Source organism: Sturnira hondurensis, unplaced genomic scaffold, assembly GCF_014824575.4.
Source record: "Sturnira hondurensis isolate 20B ecotype Veracruz unplaced genomic scaffold, ASM1482457v3 Scaffold0016462, whole genome shotgun sequence".
NCBI classification, from domain to species: Eukaryota; Metazoa; Chordata; class Mammalia; order Chiroptera; family Phyllostomidae; genus Sturnira; species Sturnira hondurensis.
The window spans coordinates 1,255,021-1,273,456 of record NW_028089093.1 but is presented as its reverse complement, the minus strand read 5'-3'; the positions used below and the strand labels follow the sequence as shown (position 1 = coordinate 1,273,456).

At 40.4% G+C, this 18,436-nt stretch overlaps 1 long non-coding RNA gene across 1 annotated transcript; it reads right to left on the bottom strand.

Moving 5' to 3' along the window:
- Positions 1-255: 255 nt before the first annotated feature.
- Positions 256-13,582, bottom strand: LOC119000998 (uncharacterized). Its single transcript, XR_005069457.1, has 3 exons — positions 13,473-13,582; positions 12,665-12,667; positions 256-266 (listed from the first exon to the last, which is right to left on the bottom strand). It is a non-coding gene; the product is annotated as an uncharacterized LOC119000998 (long non-coding RNA).
- Between the last annotated feature and the right edge of the window lie 4,854 nt (positions 13,583-18,436).

Below are 18,436 nucleotides of genomic sequence, written 5' to 3'. Positions count from 1 at the left end.
CCACGCTTCTTTATTTTATTTCAAAGATCAGTCTGGGCGGCGAAGAAGGAGTGGCGTGTGCACAGAGCAAGGGCTGCCTGCTCTCCTCATGTCAGAACAGTTGCTTTTGATTTCGGCCTGTGTGGCTTTTACCTCGCTCTCTTGTTTTCTTTCCATGCGCACAACCAAGCCAGCCTTCAGCCACACACATCCCACAGGTGCTGCTCCTAGGGTAGCCATCTGCACCCACGGGAAGGCACACTTGTGTGTGCAAAACAGACGTGTGCCTGCGTGTGCAAAACAGATAGGCACACATGTGTGCCAACAGCATTGGGTTGGAAGATTTCTGGGAGATTAGTTTTTTTTCTTCCTCTTAGTGGTAGAGAGGGAAAGGACTCTAGAAAAGTCATTTCTTTCTCTTTTTTTTTAAACTCTAATTGGGTTTTTTTCTGACACAATGCAGAAATGTCAGCCATTGAGGCACAAAGAGAATTGGATGGCTTCATTAATTCAAATTGTCTGATTTTTGTTTTCAATTTTTCTCAAAGGAAAATAGCAAAAGTAAAAGCAGATTTTGAAATCTGCTAACATTTTCAAGTTTCTTAGGGCAATGACAAAACCCTCATAAATTAAGAATAACTATTGTTTTTTCTTGGAGAATGTGCTCTCGGTGTTCACAGAGACTAGATTAAGGATGAACATCCCCAGCCACCCCAGGTACAGACCTTCCTTTAGAGGTACTCAGGCCTCTCTGTTTTGGCCAGGTGCAGAAATCTAACCGGGTCGCACTCCTGCCTGCTAAGCATTTTACTTTCTTTGTTAACTATACCTATACTTGTCACTGTGAAACATTAGTCTTCAAGAGAGCTATGAAGCCGGACTGCTTCATGCATAATAGTGCTGTGACTCTTATAGCCAAAATGGGATCAAACAAATGGAAAGTGGCTAATGTGGAAAATCACACCAGGGAGAATAAACATTGCAGACAGACAGAGAGAGGCAGGAGAAGAAAGGAGAGGGTGGGAGGCGTTTATTTTGAGGAATTGGCTGATGTTATTATAGGGGCTGGCAAGCCCAAAATCTGTGACATCTAGACTGGTTTCTGACCAAACAACTGGGTGCCATGGCCTAGCCTGGCTGACACACAAAATGAACCATCACACAGCTGTGTAAGATAACTGGGGGAAATAAATTCAATCCCTTCACTACGCCAACATACCAAAGATTTAGAAGCCAGTGTTAAAGAAGTGTTCTGCCCCAAGAAAATGCCTTCCGAAAGTAAGTCTTTGAAAGAAGTTTCCTCAGAGGGATCTATCTATCCCTGTCCTGAGCTCACACCCCCTTTCTGATCCAAACCCTCTTTGGTATTCCATGCATCCTTTTATTCAAGTCCCTCAGTTAGATGCCCAAACTACCCCCACTGGAAATGTCAGCCCACCACACCCTTCAGTCCATCCTCTGTCCTCACTCTGAGACAGTGCCTGGGGTGCAGGCCTGGGGTCCACTGAGCTATCTCCTCTGCTCAGCTGCGGGCCCCAGAAGGGCCGGCGAAGTCAGCTCTAGTCTTGTGACGTGAAGCAAATTCAGGGGCCCCAATTCTTGTTCAGTCCCCCGCAAAGTGAAGGATCTGTCTGCTTACTTTACATGTAGGGTTGTCAGATTTAGAAGAAAAAAAAGCCCAAGTGTATTTGAATTTTAAATAACCAGCAGATAATTTTCTAGTATAAATATATTCCATAATTAGGACATATACTTAAAAGTTATTCACTGTTGATTTAAAATGATCCGGTTAAACTTGAATTTTAGATCAGGAACAAATAATTTTTAGTAAAAATAGGTTTCATATAATATTTTGGACATATTGTATGCCTCATTGATCTGAGGTTCAAATTTAACTGGACATTTTATATTTTATCCAACAATCCTGCAAGTTACCCTGAAATACAAGATACCCCTCCAATTCACAAAATATTTTTTTCCCAGAGACAACATAAGATGATTTTCTATCTAATGACAGATATTTTTCCTTAAGCAAGGCTGTGGTCTCACTTCCTCTATAACAATAGCTTATGACCACCCCGCCTCCAAATACCAGCTACCCTGGTGGGATGGGGCTACTTCAGCTTCATTCCTCCACCTAGCTGGTGTAGGTGGGAAGGGTGCTCAATTCATCCAGTTCAGGTGGATACATTTTCAGAGGAGGGATCACTGACATACTTGGTTATCCAGTCTCAAGACCCAGAGCCGTCCTCAATTGTCTCTTTCCTTTGGTCCACCCTCCTACAGCTTTATTCACAGCGTATTTTGCATCCTCTTCCTTCCATCACAGCTGTCCTCCAGATCCAGAGGCGTTATTTTTCACTCAGTGACAGAAGGAATTCTGGAATTTTTCTTTCTACCAGTAGCACCTCCCTCCTCTGGTCCATCTAGCATGCTCCCTGTCCTGAAGTTCAGTACCAGTGTGAACACTCCGATATTCTCGGGACTCAGCAGCATTCTGTTCCCCAAATGTCTGCCAAATGAAGTCTCATATTTTGGCTTACATCAAATCTACATACCAAGGCCATATATTAAGTCCCTCAAGCAACTGACTTTAAACCAGGGTCATAAACTTTTTCTGCAAAGAGTCAGATAGTAAATTTTTTAAGCTTTGAGGTCCATATAGTCTCTGTCATAATTACTCAGCTCTATCACTGCTGCATGAAAGCAGCCATAGACAATACATCAATGAGTGGGGGTGGCTGACTTCCAACACAACTTTATCTCTAAAACAGGTAGATAGAAAGGATTTGGCCTACAGGCTGTAGTTTGCTGATCCCTTCTCTTGTTGCCAAATCAAACCTGTTCTCCAAGTCTCAGCTCAAGTGTTACTCTCTATACAGCTGTCCTTGATCCACCCAGTTTGACGAGACTCTTCTTCACTCCATGTATACGTTTTGTGCCCCTTTCATGGGGGTGCCCACATGCTGCCTTGTACAAAGTTCATGCCTCATAGAGTTCATGCTTATGAGCATCCTTGACATGCCTTGAAGAAGCCACTACAGTCCTTTGCACATAGTAGATGTTCAAAGAAAATATTAATAGGAGGACTAAGTGAAAGTCACTGGATAGTGGGGCTAGAGAAGGGGCAGAGGCTTGATCAACTACAGCTTCCTGCTTCTCCTCCTGGAAAACTGTGGGTTTCCTTGAAGATCATGGACCAACACCAAATGCCTTCTGGAGAAGCCCAACTTCCAGGTCTATCAACCATCATGTAAAACACACGGAAGCTTGCTCATCAAAAATATATTAGCTAAACATTCAATTCCCCAACCAGGAAGGTTGGCATTGCAAATGGATTTGAGCTGAAACCATTTTGCTTTTTGAAACACATCCAAGTTTCAAAATAAATAGCTTCATCTGATCTGAACTGCAAACATATTGTTTCAAAATCCATCCCTTAAGATAACTTATTACCTGTTTCAGCTCAAAATCCACATGACTCCAAAGCATTGAAGTGTTTCATAGCAGGGCTAGAAAAAGCCAGGCCCTATCTTCCTCAGAGAAAGGGTTTCAGAGCTGGGAAGAATGAGCTGAGGACATGAACAACAACACAAACATTTCTCCAGCAAAATAAGTAGGAAAGTTAAAAATTATTTTAAAGTTAGCAGTCATTGAAAATTGTAAGCAAATTTATTGTTCCAGCTTTTTAATACTCTTGCTATTTTTCTGGATTTGGAGATGGTTTAGTTATATTACTACACATTTGATTTGTCTAATCATTTTAGGTACATATCATGTCTTCTTAATTAATCTGTAGGTTCCTCAAGGGAAGATAGACATTTTCTGTTCTTGCATATCTCCTAGAGTATTATAATACAAGGGCCACAGCAAGTAATAGTTAATAAGCATGTAGAAAATCAATGATTACATGGAGCAAATATGGGGGAATTAGGTCACTGAATTAATTTAAAAACAAAAAAAGAATTCTTTCCTTAAAATCCTCATCCCACCTCTTTTTCACCACAAATTAGTACCTCTAAGTCCTTTGAATTTTTCATAACAATGAGAAAAACCAAAGTTTTGCTTGCAGCTATGTTTCATTGGATTTAAAGGTTCTTTGATGGCAGGACACAAGACACTGACACTTAGATGAAAAGCAGAACTTGTCCTTCCTTGCCCAACCAGAGGGGGCTGCCAGGCAGGGCCACACAGAAGGCTACACTCAGGGCTGAGGCAGCTTATGTATGACAAGCAGGGAGAGGTTAACCAGGTTTAGCTTGTTCCCTGTGCATTGGGTGATTAATTTCACAGGCTCCAGGACTTAGGGACTGTTTGGAGTTCTCTGGTGCCTGGCCCTAGGGTGACTAGGACTGGTATATATGAAACCGGAAGGGTTGGTGTTCCTGTTGCCTGTCACTACCAGAACCAGTAAGCAGAGACAAGGGTCAAATCTTAATGTGAGCTTTATTCAGATGGCCAGTGATCTGAGAAGATGGCCAGTATGCACCCTCAAAAACCATCTTAACACCTCTTTTCAAGTTGACCTTTTTACAAGGAGAAGAAAGGGTAGGTAAGGGGTTTTTGTTTGTTTGTTTTTTGTTTTTAAGGTTAATTGGGTAAGAGTTGCAGTCCAGCAATGATTTTCCTAGTACTTCTTTAGCTATTGATCAACAATTCTTTATCTGCATCACAGGCAACCCCTCCCTGAAACACAATGGCTCAGATACCATCTCCACCAGCTTTCAACCCCCCTGGGGTACAAAGGTTGAATTGCTTGTGCACCTCCTGGAGTCAATTCCTGGAATAACAGCTTTCCACATGGATTAGTCACTTAAGCCTACCAACAGAAGCTAAACTCTTTAACTCTTGAGTTCCCTGTCACATAGACACCAATAATGTGAGAGTTCCATAAGGAAAGTCCCTGGATATGTGAACTTCATCAGCTGCTCAAAAGGAGAACTGACCAACCTATATAGTCAGAGCTGAAGATTTAGATGAGGACGTCATTTTAAAAACAACTATGTTACATGCTATAATAGAAGTCATTCACAACACCCTCATCTACGTTTCATGACAGCAGGAAACTGCCTGTACCATTCTCCTTGTCACTGTACCCCAATGCCCAGATGTAACCCAATGCCTAGCATGTGGAAGGCACTCACATTTTCTTGAGCAAATTAACTGAATTCAGATTTTCACTCCTGCAACAGGGCAGAAAGGTTGTCCACTCAGGATGCTGGCCTGGATTCTGCACTTTCAGTAAGCACTGAAACTTGCACTTGAAGGGAAAAACATGTAGTATAGCTACTATTTGGGGTGTGGGCGGAGACTATGAATAAGGTCAGTATTGGTCTGTCAAGACATTATATCCATATTCAAGAATGTTTTTGTTTTCATCAGAATGACTGACACAAATAAAATAGACCAGTGTTTATTGTACTGATCAAATCTGAGAGCAAAGTGACATTTGGCAGTAAGAGAAATGGGAGTGAAAAAAATTACCAAATGCCAGTTAAATTGCAATGGTTTTGCTATGGGATAGAAGATAACAAAGCTTTGAAAATCAAGAAGCAAGGAAACATAAGCAATGAGATTAGGTAACAGATATTCATGAGCTCTGGAGAGACAGTCACTGATTTTATAAGATCACATGATACTGGGAGCCTTTGGAGGGGTTATCACAATTTGTTGGCAGAAAAGAAGTGAAAGAAAATACGTCTAGATTTAGTGTAGATAAAATAAATGGGCAATAATGCCTTGGGACTGGAGTCTGTAATGAGTGTATGTCATTAGCCCAATGAATGGGAAAAAAAACAGACTTAAAGAAATGATGTGCCCTGGCTGGCATAGCCCAGTGGATTGAGCACAGGCCTGTGAATCAGAGGGTCGTAGTTCAGATTCCCAGTCAGGGCACATGCCTGGGTTGCAGGCCAGTTCCCTGCAGGCCAACTCCCAGCAGGGGATGCACGAAAGGCAACCAAACATTGATGTTTCCCTCCCTCTCTCCTTCCCCTCTAAAGATAAATAAATAAATAACATCTTTAAAAAAAAAGAAAGAAAGAAAGAAATGATGCTACACCACTACAGTGTTTCTGTGGGAAGTCACATAGAATGAGGGCTTCATGATACAATCTAGAAAGCTTTAGAAAACTTCAGGTTAAGCAAATGTAAGTGGTTTCTACATCACATAACCAATCAAATTCTTCATTATGTTTAACATGTGTTGGGATCCTCTAAGAAACTGAGGTGGGAGGGTCTTGGCCACAGAACCCTCCTTTTATGGACCAACTCATACTACATAGAAGATGCTTTGGTAAAGCCTATGCTAACATGGTCTTTTTCTACCTATGTCATTTTTATAGCAACACAAGTTGTTTTATTATGTCAGAGAATTTAAGCAACTCAATTCCAGAACACATAACACCATCACTAACTCTTAGAGACTAACTAGAAATTTCTCCTTGTGTCTCTATGCCCTTTCAGAAAATATATCCAGTCTCCCTATAACATTCTTGGGATAGGCTAAATATATATGTGATAATATCAGCTCTCCTCAGTGCTGAGGAAATAAATTTTTTAAAAAAATTTGAAGCAGGATGTGGTTGGTAAGCGATGAGAGATGTAACACTAATCCTAATGTTAATCACTGTCCCATCACATTCTTCTTAATCTGCTTAATTTAAAAGCTGGGGGCAGGGGGTGGGCAGGAATCAACTTAAAGCCTGAAACCAAAGCAATAAACTAAGAATAACATAAGCAAGTAAAATTTTAATTTCTGCAAGTCTGCAAAATTCAGCAATGACTGATATTGAATGAACATCTGATTAGGAGATCAAATAATACTGAATATCAGCACTTAGCTACTTAGCTAGACATGTGAAGCAGATACAAAAACTGCAGTCAGCATTCCAGAAACAGTAGAATGTGATAGGCAGGTCTTCACCCAGCAATTCCCCAGTGATCCTGAGAGAAGTAGTCTATCTCACTTTTTTTTTGCTGTAAACCTCCTTGCAAGATATTGTGGTTCTGAGGCCCTAATGAGCTGTTCATTGACATTCTGAATGATGCAAGGTCATTTTATAATGACTTTCAAGAAGCTACTGACATTGCTTTTCTTGATTTTTTAAAAATTTAAAATTTTTTTTCAATCACACTTTACATTCAATATTATTTTGTATTAGTTTCAGCTATACAGCATAGTGGTTAGACAATCATAGAGCTGGGTACTAGAAACATCAGATGGCTATTACTTTTCAATTCTTACTTAGACATCCATTAAATATCCATATGTTCATACGAGTCATAAACACACAATCATGGAGGCTACTTTTTTTTAATCCTCACCCAAGGATATGTTCAGTGATTCCAGAGAGAGGAAGGGAGGGAAAGAGAAAGAGAGAGAAACGGGAACATTGCTGTGAGAGAGAAACATCAATTGGCTGCCTCCCGCATGCACTCCAACCTGTAACCTAGGTATGTGCCCTGACTGGTAATCAAACTCCCAACGTTTGGGTGTACCAGATGATGCTCCAACTAACTGAACCACCCAGCCGGGGCATGGAAGCTACTTTTGAAATCAGCACGGTGACAACGTAAACAGCCCTGAGGAAGTTGATGACTTTCAGTAACATCTCCAACAGTGGGTTCCCTTATTGAAATATTTATTAAGGACACACCACGTACAGGTCTTTTGTCCCCTGACCTACTTAGCTTTATCATTTTAACTAATGACAAAGACAACCCAGTCCATCAGGCAGCTTTTAAATTACTTTCAATGGTGAAAAGATAGACAAATGCTCACACAGCCGCAGATGCCAAGCAGGCATCCTGGGCTTATGTGGGAAACCACACTTTTAGAAAAACCAGGTACACCCCTACACCAGGTAGCAAAATGACAAGCACCATTCCCAAAGAGGCAAAGAAAATCAAGCTTCTTTATTTACCTATAACTATGGTGACCCAAGGTAGGACAATCCCAATTTACACCCATTGTCTCAGTGTCCCAACTGGTCTAACATTTCCTTCAGGTTTTTAATTTTTTAATGCAGAATTATTTCCATAGCTGTACTGGTAAATCTCTGCTTTGTATTTTCAGCTCCTGACATGGTCTTGTGTAGCAGTGTGAGAGTTCTATGTGAAATGAACAGGTTTTTCTCTTTATTTTAACATGTGATTAAATCTAAAAGATGCTCAAGAAAAGTCCATTTCTCTGTCCCCTATTTTTTCCAGACTGAGCATAACAAGCACCTCCTTTACAAAGACAGCAGGCATTGCACTTGCTGGTAATTGCAGTGCCCTCAGGAAAGAGAGAGCTTGCGGGGAGCTAATTTCTTACATTTTGGGTGATGTGGGAGAAAGACTCTACACAACTGCTCCTCCTGGCCATTGTTGGGCTAGGCAATTGTGCTGTCTTCACCACACCTATACCCTTCAAAAGGGTGGTTATTCCACAAACCATCAGCTGGCAAGGCCAGAAGAAATGTGAGGTGGAAAACATGCATGGAAGCTAGAGCCTGGCCCATCTTGTCATAGAAGTTACAGAGAGTGGCCTGAATACTCTCACTACATGGTTTCATTATTTGTTGTATGGTTTATATACATATATCAATAGCAATTACTACTTGGTGATGCTCTTTTATTTTGACATAAACTCCTTCTGCAGCACAAAGCTCAAAAAAACCAAAAGCACACATTTAGCAAAAAAACTAAATTCTGAATTTCACTTCAGAACCAAGCTGTCAATCAGTATGGAACTTGCAAAGAAATCCTTAACCATGAGCACTCAGTGACACCACTGACCATGTGAAAACCAGAGGACACAAATCTCTTTGTGAAGCATCAGCACCTATTCCCAAAGTGAGAAGTTACTTTGAGGCTTCATCTGAAAGTGACTGCTGACCACGTGCGTCCACAGGAAGTGCCTTTTCACATCACCCAGTGAAGCAGGACTTTTCACTTACGTCAAATGACTGTTCTTCTTCAGTAAGTTCCCCCACTTTGGATTCCAAGCTTCCTCTTGGACATATGAGAGAGGAGAAATAACTGCTCACGTGCTGGCTCTTTGGGCAGAATAACTGCACAAACAGCTGAAGGAGGCCAATTTGGTGCCTGCGTCCTAGGTACGGCAAAGAGAAAATCACTTCCAATAAAGTTTATTTTTCTTTATTCAGCTCATGAATTAAAATACTTCTTTCAAGAAGTTGAGACACGTGGTTATAAACTAAGGGGGGAGAAGGGTGGGGGAGGGAGTGTGCGGGTGGAGGGGAATGAAGGGGGGAATAGAACAACTGTAATGGTATAATCAATAAACTATATTTTAAAATATATATATAAATAAATAAATAAATAATACTTCTTTCAGATAATCATTCTGCCAAAGAGAAATATCTGACATTATTGTTACTATCATAGCTCGGGTAAAAATTTCAACATTTGAGATAAAATTATTTGATTTTTGGTAGGTAAATACAAATTTTAGTAAAGTACAGTCTGTAAAAGATAATATTTTTATTAAATTGAGAAACTTTTGGAGCAGAAATGTACACATATAATTAATAATTGTATCCCCAAAACTCCTGTATCCCATTAATCAAAATAGAAGCTTTGTCAAAATGTATAAATAGTATACACACAGACACACAAAGTTACAGTAATTGAACTGTAAAATGATTTCTGTGGAAGCCAGTGTTCAACTCGACTACGGAAATGCACACCTTCTCTGCTCCCCACCACCCAAGTCTGTTCCTAATGTTGCAGAACCCAGGTCTGTTCCATGTTCCATGGCAAGAATGGAAATGGAAACCACACACTGTAAGTCTAAAGTTTTATAAGTTGGAAGTCAAACTAGAAATGTTTTAATAAAATGGTTGATTCAACCATGACAAATATACTCACTTCAATAATGGCCTGAAAAGTCAGGGTATCATTCAGAATCCCCAGACTCCTTGGAATTCCTGCTTGGTATTGACAGTTTGGGAAAAGCACCCCCCCCCCCAAGCTCTTCCTCCAGCTCCCTCTGGCACAGCAAGGGGCCTCATACAAACACCGGGGTGGGGGGAGCCTGACCAAACTAGCCAGTGACCAAGCTCTGTCAATAGCATCCCTCCCCCACTCCCCAAACAGCTGTCCTTTGACCAAATCTTAGACCATGGAGTAAATCTTAGGCCAAATCTTAACTGGTAGTGAGGTCCACCCTTGGGAGCAGGTACCCAGGGAAGATGCCTGCCCATCCCTGGTAGCAGGTCAGAGCCATCTGGGAAGGGAATTCTGGAGCCTTAGCTACTCAGGCATTTGTCTCGGAGGGCATGTCTTCTTGGCCCTTCAGATTTGAGTTGAGCTAGAAAAGAGTCAGAGCCGATCTCTCTAAAGAGTAAGGCCCGGGACAGCAGTCTCTTTTGCTCAGACTTAGATCTAAGAGTGGTACTGACATCATCAATTGCATTTTGGAAATGTTTGAGGTTTTAAAAAGCCATTTTGGAAAACCAACTTCAGTGCCTATAAACAGTATTGCAATACACGCATGTACACAAACACAATAATCATATTCCTGATGCAAAGAAGCATTAAGTCAGAAAATGAGAACAACGCAAACATTCAGAGACTCCTATACAGGGACAGGTTCTTCGAAGGTGCCCTGTGCAGTCCTCACAAGGGCCCCAGGCTCAGAAAGGGCCCACATTTGGTGTCATGCTCTCCTGTCACCTTGGAATTTTTGATAATTTGAACAAGGGAATCACACTTTTATTTTGCAGTGACCTTTGCAAATTACAAAGCTAGTCCCATTCACAAGAGCCGAACACAGATGGAAGACGGCAACAAGCTAGGAGGAAGAAAATTCCACCTCCCCCTACACACTGGAGAAAAACCTGGCCGATCTATGGAGGAACAGAGCAAACAGCTAACAGCACCACAGCATATATGAAAATAGATAAAAAATTGTAGCGGACATTGAAAAACTAGACGGTAAGGAGACTGCTTCAGGACAATAAGGACCCAGGAATCAGCTCGGGGACCAGGGAGGCTGCAGCCTCAGTCCTGGCACCCCCTGGGTCTGCCACAAGGCTTTTGGGAGAGAGCTGGGTCAACCACTCCCTCCCCAGCCAAACAAGGTTTGAGCAGCACCGGGTGAGACCTGGTTGCTTAAAGCCACAGAGAGAGGAATAAGGACTAAGTGGCAAACATACGGGGGCTGTGAGCACCCACGCATAGCCCTGGGAAGAGTGTGCACCCTAACCCGAGCGACCAGAGGCAGCCTGGCTGCACACCAGTGTCAGCAACCTGGGGACAGTGTGCTTTATGGAACACCCAGAGCGCACAACCATAAACCTGAGGTGAGTGTGCACTTAGGAAGACCCGGATCACATACTGAAGGCCCTGTGGCGATGCACCATTGTAGCCCTGGGAAGAGGATGCTTGAGGCTGACTGAGTAAGAACAGGAAGGAAGAAAATTGATACCAATACCTCCCTCAGCCTGCTGTAGCCAGCAAGACCAGAAAAACTGGTTTGGCCAGTTTGAAACCAACAAGAGGTTTTTTTGTTTGTTTGATTATTTTAAGTAATTTTTTGTTTTTTAATTCTTATTATTTTTATATTTCTCAATTCCTTTTACTTCTCTATCCTTCTTTCTAGTTTTATTCCTTCTTCCTTTCTTTCCCATTTTATCTCTTCTTCCTTCCTTCTGCTTTTTTTTCCTTTTTCTTTATTCTTTTTAAACATCCACAAGTGAAACAAAAATATCTGGAACTGTGAAAAGACCAGAGTTGGACCCAATGAGGGGGCATCCCAACAGCTGACACAGTGAGACAAATTTCACTTTGATATTGCAGAGAACCTGCAAGTTATTGCACATTTGTAATATCATTTTTTCATTATTCTTACATCTTTTATTTTTTTTAAATATTTTATTTATTTATCTTTAGAGGGGAAGGGCAGGAGAGAAGGAGAGAAATATCAATGTATGGTTGCCTCTCGTGAGTCCCCTGCTGGGAACTGGTCTGCAACCCAGGCATGTGCCCTGACTGGGAATCGAACTGCGATCGTGTGGTTTGCAGGCCCGCGCTCAATCCACTGAGCCACACCAGGCAGGACACATCTTTTATTTTAATGCTATTCTTGTATTCCTCTTCTTTCTGTATAGTCTTCTTTGCTTGGCTGGTTATATTGTATCATTTGACAGGTTTCCCCTCTTCTCTTTTACATAGTGTATTGCTAATTTACTGTCCTTCACTTCACTTGCATTCCATTAGCACACTACTCAAGGGCCTATACTCCCTATTCTTATTATCTAGATCTCATAGATTCTGTCATATGATTGTTGCTCTAATATTATTGCAAATAATACCTATTCCATACAATTGTAAATACTGCACAACAGCCCTCCCAGATCTTAAACCACTTCATGGTTTCCTGAAATTTCTTACTATTAGAAATTTCTTACTAATAGAGTGGTTAACTCTATTCTCTCACACACTACACCTATTTACTATCCTTTATTCTCACCTTACCTCAGAATCTGACCTCCCACAACCTCACTGCTTTCTAGATGCAACTCACAATCCTTCCCTCCCCAACAAGAGTCTTATCTTCTTTCCATCCTTTCTAAAAAGTAGCTGGTTGGGTGGAATATCACAGTTAACACTATACATAATGAAAGGACCTCCTACCTCTTCTCTACTGGCTGCTACTGTAAATATCATAGAATACTCTCTTGCTGTCTTAAACCATTTTGCCTTACCCCTCCAACTGATCACAAAAAAGAATAGGTAGAAGCTGTGAACACCAGGATACCCCAAGGAGACTGCACCACTGAATCTCACCGGTATTCTACCACAGAAGTTCACACCATAAACCCAGGGAGCCAGAACAGATCAATTTGAGAAGCTGAAGCTAACAAGAAGAGTCTCACAAACAATGGGAAGACAAAGAAGCAATTCTCAAATGAAGGGAAAGGAAGAAGCCTCAGAAAGAATGAAATAGAGGCAACTCAACTATCAGATATTGAGTTCAAAGCAGTGGTTATTAGGAAGCTCAGTGAGCTCACAGTGAATTACCAGAAACTACAGGGAAACTACAATGAACTCACTGCAAACTAAATCAACATGAAAAAGGAAATAGAAACTATCAACAAGGGCCAAGAGGAAATGAAGATACAGTTTCCGAACTGAAGAACACAGTACAGGGAATCAAAAGCAGGATCAATAAAGCAGATCGGATCAGTGAACTGGAGGACAAAGTAGAAAAAAAAACACCCAGAAAGAGCAAGAAAAGGAAAAGAGGCTCATAAAGAATGAACAGGGGTTAATAGAAATGCAAGACAATATGAAATGTAATAATATCTGAATAATAGGGATACCAGAAGGAGAAGAAGAAGAGCAAGAGATAGAAAACCTATTTGAGCCGGGCATGGTGGCGCGCGCCTGTAGTCCCAGCTACTTGGGAGGCTAAGGCTGGAGGATCACTTGAGCCCAGGAGTTCTGGGCTGTACTGCGCTATGCTGATCGTGTGTCTGCACTAAGTTCGGCATCAATATGGTGGCCTCCCAGGAGCGGGGGGCCACCAGGTTGCCTAAGGAGGGGTGAACCGGCCCAGGTCGGAAACAAAGCAGGTCAAAACTCCCGTGCTGATCAGAAAACCTATTTGAAAAAGTAATGAGGGAAAAATTTCCTAATTTGATGAGAGAAAAAGTCACACAAATCCAGGAAACACAGAGAGTCTCAAATCAAGAGGAACCCAAAGAGGCCCACTTCAAGACACATCATAATTAAAATGGAAAAATTCCAAGACAAAGAGAGACTCTTAAAGCCAGCAAGGGAGAAACAGGTAGTAACATACAAGGGAGCCCCAACAAGGTTAGCTGCTGACTTCTCAATGGAAACACTCCAAGCCAGAAGAGAAAGGCAAGAAATATTCCAAGTAATGAAAACCAAAGGCCTGCAACCAAGGTTACGTTATCCAACAAGGCTCTCAATCAAGATAGAAGGTCAAATAAAGAGCTTCCAAGACAAAAGAAGTCTAAAAGAATATGCCTCCACCAAACCAGCTCTGCAAGAGATGCTAAAGTGACTGCTCTAAGGAAAGGAAGGAAAAGAGAGAAACAGAAAGGAACACAGGTACAAAAATGACAATGAATAAGTACCTATCAATAATAACCTTAAACAGAAACGGATTAAATGCTCCAATCAAAAGACACGCAATAGTGAATGGATAAGAAAGCATAATCCAAACATACACTGCCTACAAGAAACCCACCTCAGGACAGAAGACCTACACGGACTGAAAGTGAAGGGCTGGAAACAAATTTTCCAAGTGAATAAACATGGAAAAAAAGCCGGGATAGCAATACTCATATCAGACAAAATACACTTCAAAAAAGGGCCATATAGAGAGGCCCAGAGGTCACTTCATGATACTCAAGGGAAGAATCCACCAAGAAGACATAAACATTGTAAATATATATGTACCCAATGGAGGAACACCCAAATACATAAAGAAAATCTTAGAGGACTTCAGGAAACATAATGTCAGCAACACAGTTATAGTAGAAGATTTTAACACCCCACTTTCAAAAATGGACAGATCTTCCAAACAAAATATCAACAAAGATATTGTGGCATTGAACAATGCCCTAGATGAAATGGACTTAACTGATATATATAGAGCCCTTCATCCCAAAGAAGCCAACTAAACATTCTTCTCAAATGCACATGGAAAATTTTCAAGGATAGATCACATGATAGAACACAAAACAAGCCTCAACAAATTCAAGAAAATTGAAATCATACCAAGCATTTTCTCAGATCACAAGGGACTGAAACTAGAAACCAGCCCCAAGGGGGGAAAAACACTCAAAATCATGGAGGTTGAATAGCATGCTATTAAACAACGAATGGGTCAAGAACGAAATTAGGGAAGAAATCAGAAAGTTTCTGGGAACAAATGAAAATGACCTCACAACCACCCAAAACTTATGGGACACAGCAAAGGCAGTCCTGAGAGGGAAGTTCTTAGCAATACAAGCCTACCTAAAAAAGATAGAAACATTTCAAATAAACAACCTAACCCTATGCCTACAAGAACTCAAGGATCAACAACAAAGACAGCCCAGAGCTAGCAGAAGCAAGGAAATAACCAAAATCAGAGCAGAATTAAATGACATAGAAAATAAAAGCACAATTCTGAGAATCAATGAATCCAGGAGATGGTTCTTTGAAAAGATAAACAAAATTGATAAGCCTTTAAGCAGGCTCTTCAAGAAAAAAAGAGAGAAGGCCCAAATAAACACAATCAGAAATGAAAGAGAAGAGATCACAACTGATACCATAGAAATACAAAGGATTGTAAGAAATTACCATGAAGAATTGTATGCCAAGAAATTTGAAAATCTAGGTGAAATGGACAAATTTTTAGAAAAATATAATCTTCCAAAACTCAATGAAGAAGAAACAGAAAACCTGAATAGACCAATAACAACAGATGAAATTGAAGCAGTAATCAGAAACTCTCATTACACAAAAGGCCTGGACCAGATGGTTTCACAGGAGAATTCTACAAAGCATTTAAGGAAAAGCTAACCTCTATCCTTTACAGACTATTCCACAAAATCCAAAATGATGGAAGACTCCCATACCCTTTTAATGAAGCCAGCATCATCCTAATCCCCAAACCAGATAAAGACACAACAAAGAAAGAAAACTTCAGGCCAATATTGCTGATGAACATAGACACTAAAATCCTCAACAAAATATTGGCAAACCGCATCCAACAGCACATTAAAAAGATCATATACCATGACCAGGTGGGATTCATCCCAGGAATGCAAGGACAGTTCAATATTCGCAAATCAGTAAATGTAATACGTTACATAAACAAAGCAACGCCAAAAATCACATGATCATACCCATAGATTCGGAAAAAGCATTTGATAAGGTACAGCACCCATTCATGATAAAAACACTCAGCAAAGTCAAAATAGATGAAGCATTCCTCACCATAATAAAGGCCAATTATGAGAGATCTACAGTCAACATTATACTCAAGGGGCAGAAAATAAAATCTTTTCCACTAAGATCAGGAACAAGACAAGGTTGCCCACTTCTATTCAATATAGTATTGGAAGTTTTAGCCACAGCAATAAGACAGGGAGAAGAAATAAAAGTCATCCAAATCAGAAAAGAGGAAACAAAACTGCTTGCAGATGACATGATAGTGTGCATAGAAAATCCTATAGACTCCATCAAAAAATTATTCGACCTAATAAATGAGTTTGTCAAAACAGCAGATACAAAGTCAATATCCAGAAATCAAAGGCATTTTAGTATATGAACAATGAAACAGCAGAAGCAGAAATCAAGAAAAAAATCCCATTCAATATAGCAAAAACAAAAATAAAATATCTAAGAAAAAACCTAACCAAAGATGTAAAAGACCTGTATGCAGAAAACTACACAGCACTGAAGAAAGAAATCAAGGAAGACACAAACAAATGGAAACACATACCATGTTCATGGATTGGAAGAATTAACATCATCAAAATGTCCATACTACCCAAAGCAATTTACAAATTCAATGCAATACCTATTAAAGTACCAATGGCATATTTCACAGACACAGAACAAACACTTCAAAAATTTATATGGAATCATAAACAAACCCGAATAGCTGCTGCAATTTTGAGAAAGAAGAGCAAAGTAGGAAGAATCACAATACCTGATGCCAAACTGTATTACAAGGCCACTGTAATCAAAACAGCCTGGTACTGGCATAAAAACAGGAACATGGACCAATGGAACAGAACAGAGAGCCCAGAAATAAACCCAAGTCTCTATGGTCAATTAATATTCAACATAATATTCAACATAAAATGGAGAAAAATCGCCTCTTCAACAAATGGTGTTGGGAGAACTGGACAGCTACGTGCAAAAAAATGAAACTCAAGCACCAATTTACACCACACACAAAAATAAATTCAAGGTGGATAAAATATTTAAATATTAGCCATAATACCATTAAAGTCCTAGAGGAGAACATAGGCAGGAAAATCTCAGATATTTCACACAACAACATTTTTCCTGATATATCCCCTAGAGGAAGGGAGATAAAGGAAAGAATAAACAAATGGGATCTCATCAAAATAAAAAGCTTCTGCATGGCTAAAGAAAACAGTATTAAAATAAAAAGAGAATCAACTACATGGAAAAACATATTTGCCAATGATACCCCAGTCAAGGGTTTAATCTCCAAAATACACAGAGAACTTACATGACTACACTCTAAGAAGACAAGCAAACCAATTGAAAAATGGGCAAAGGACTTGAACAGACACTCCTCCCAGGAGGACATACAGAGGATCTAGAGACACATGAAAAGATGCTCAATATCACTAGCTATCAGAGAGATGCAAATTAAAACCACAATGTGATACGACTTTACACAGGTCAGAATGGCTATCATAAACAAAGAAACAAACAACAAGTGTTGGAGAGGTTGTGGAGAAAAGTGAACCCTAGTGCACTGTTGGTGGGATTGCAAACTGGTACAACCACCAAGGAAAGCAGTATGGAATTTTCTCAGAAAACTAAAAATGGATCTGCCTTTTGATCCAGCAATTCCACTGCTAGGATTATATCCTAAGAACCCTGAAACACCAATCCAAAAGAACCTATGCATCCCAATGTTCCTAGCAGCACAATTTACAATAGCCAAGTGCTGGAAGCATCCTAGGTGCCCATCAGTAAATGAATGGATCCAAAAACTATCGTACATTTACACAATGGAATTCTATGCAGCAGAAAGAAAGAAGGAGCTCCTACCCTTTGCAACTGCATGTATGGAACTGCAAAGCATTATGCTAAGTGAAATAAGCCAGGCACTGAAAGACAAATACCATATGATTTCACCTTTAACAGTAACCTAAACAACAAAACAAACAAGCAAGCAAAATATAACCAAAGACACTGAAATAGAGAATGCACTGACAGTAACCAGAGGGGAAAGGGGAGGGAATTTCAGAGGAAAGGGGCAGGGTTTACAGGAACAATTATAAAGGACATATGGACAAAAACTAGGGGGGGGATGGAAATGGGTGGGAGGTGGGGAGGGATGGATTGGTGGGCTGGGATGGGAGTAAAAGACAGAAAACTGTACTTGAACAATAATTAAAATAATTTTTTTAAAAAAATCACAATTCAAATTGTAAAAAAAGAAAAAAAAAGAGCCAAACACTCACCAAGAGGATTTCCTATGAAACCTGCAGCCTGTTTCTCCTTTGGGAAAAAAAAGTCAGTAAAGCCTGCATTTCTCTTTCAATTATTCCACTTTCACCTCAGTGAAAGCCCACTGGAGTATTTGCAACCCTTGACAAAGACTCCATTAAAGGGTTCAGGTTGGCTTTTGTCATTCTGGAATTGCCTCACCCACTTCCTGCCAAATGTCTGACTGAAATGCCAACATTTTCAGCCAGGTGTCTCCCTGTCCTTC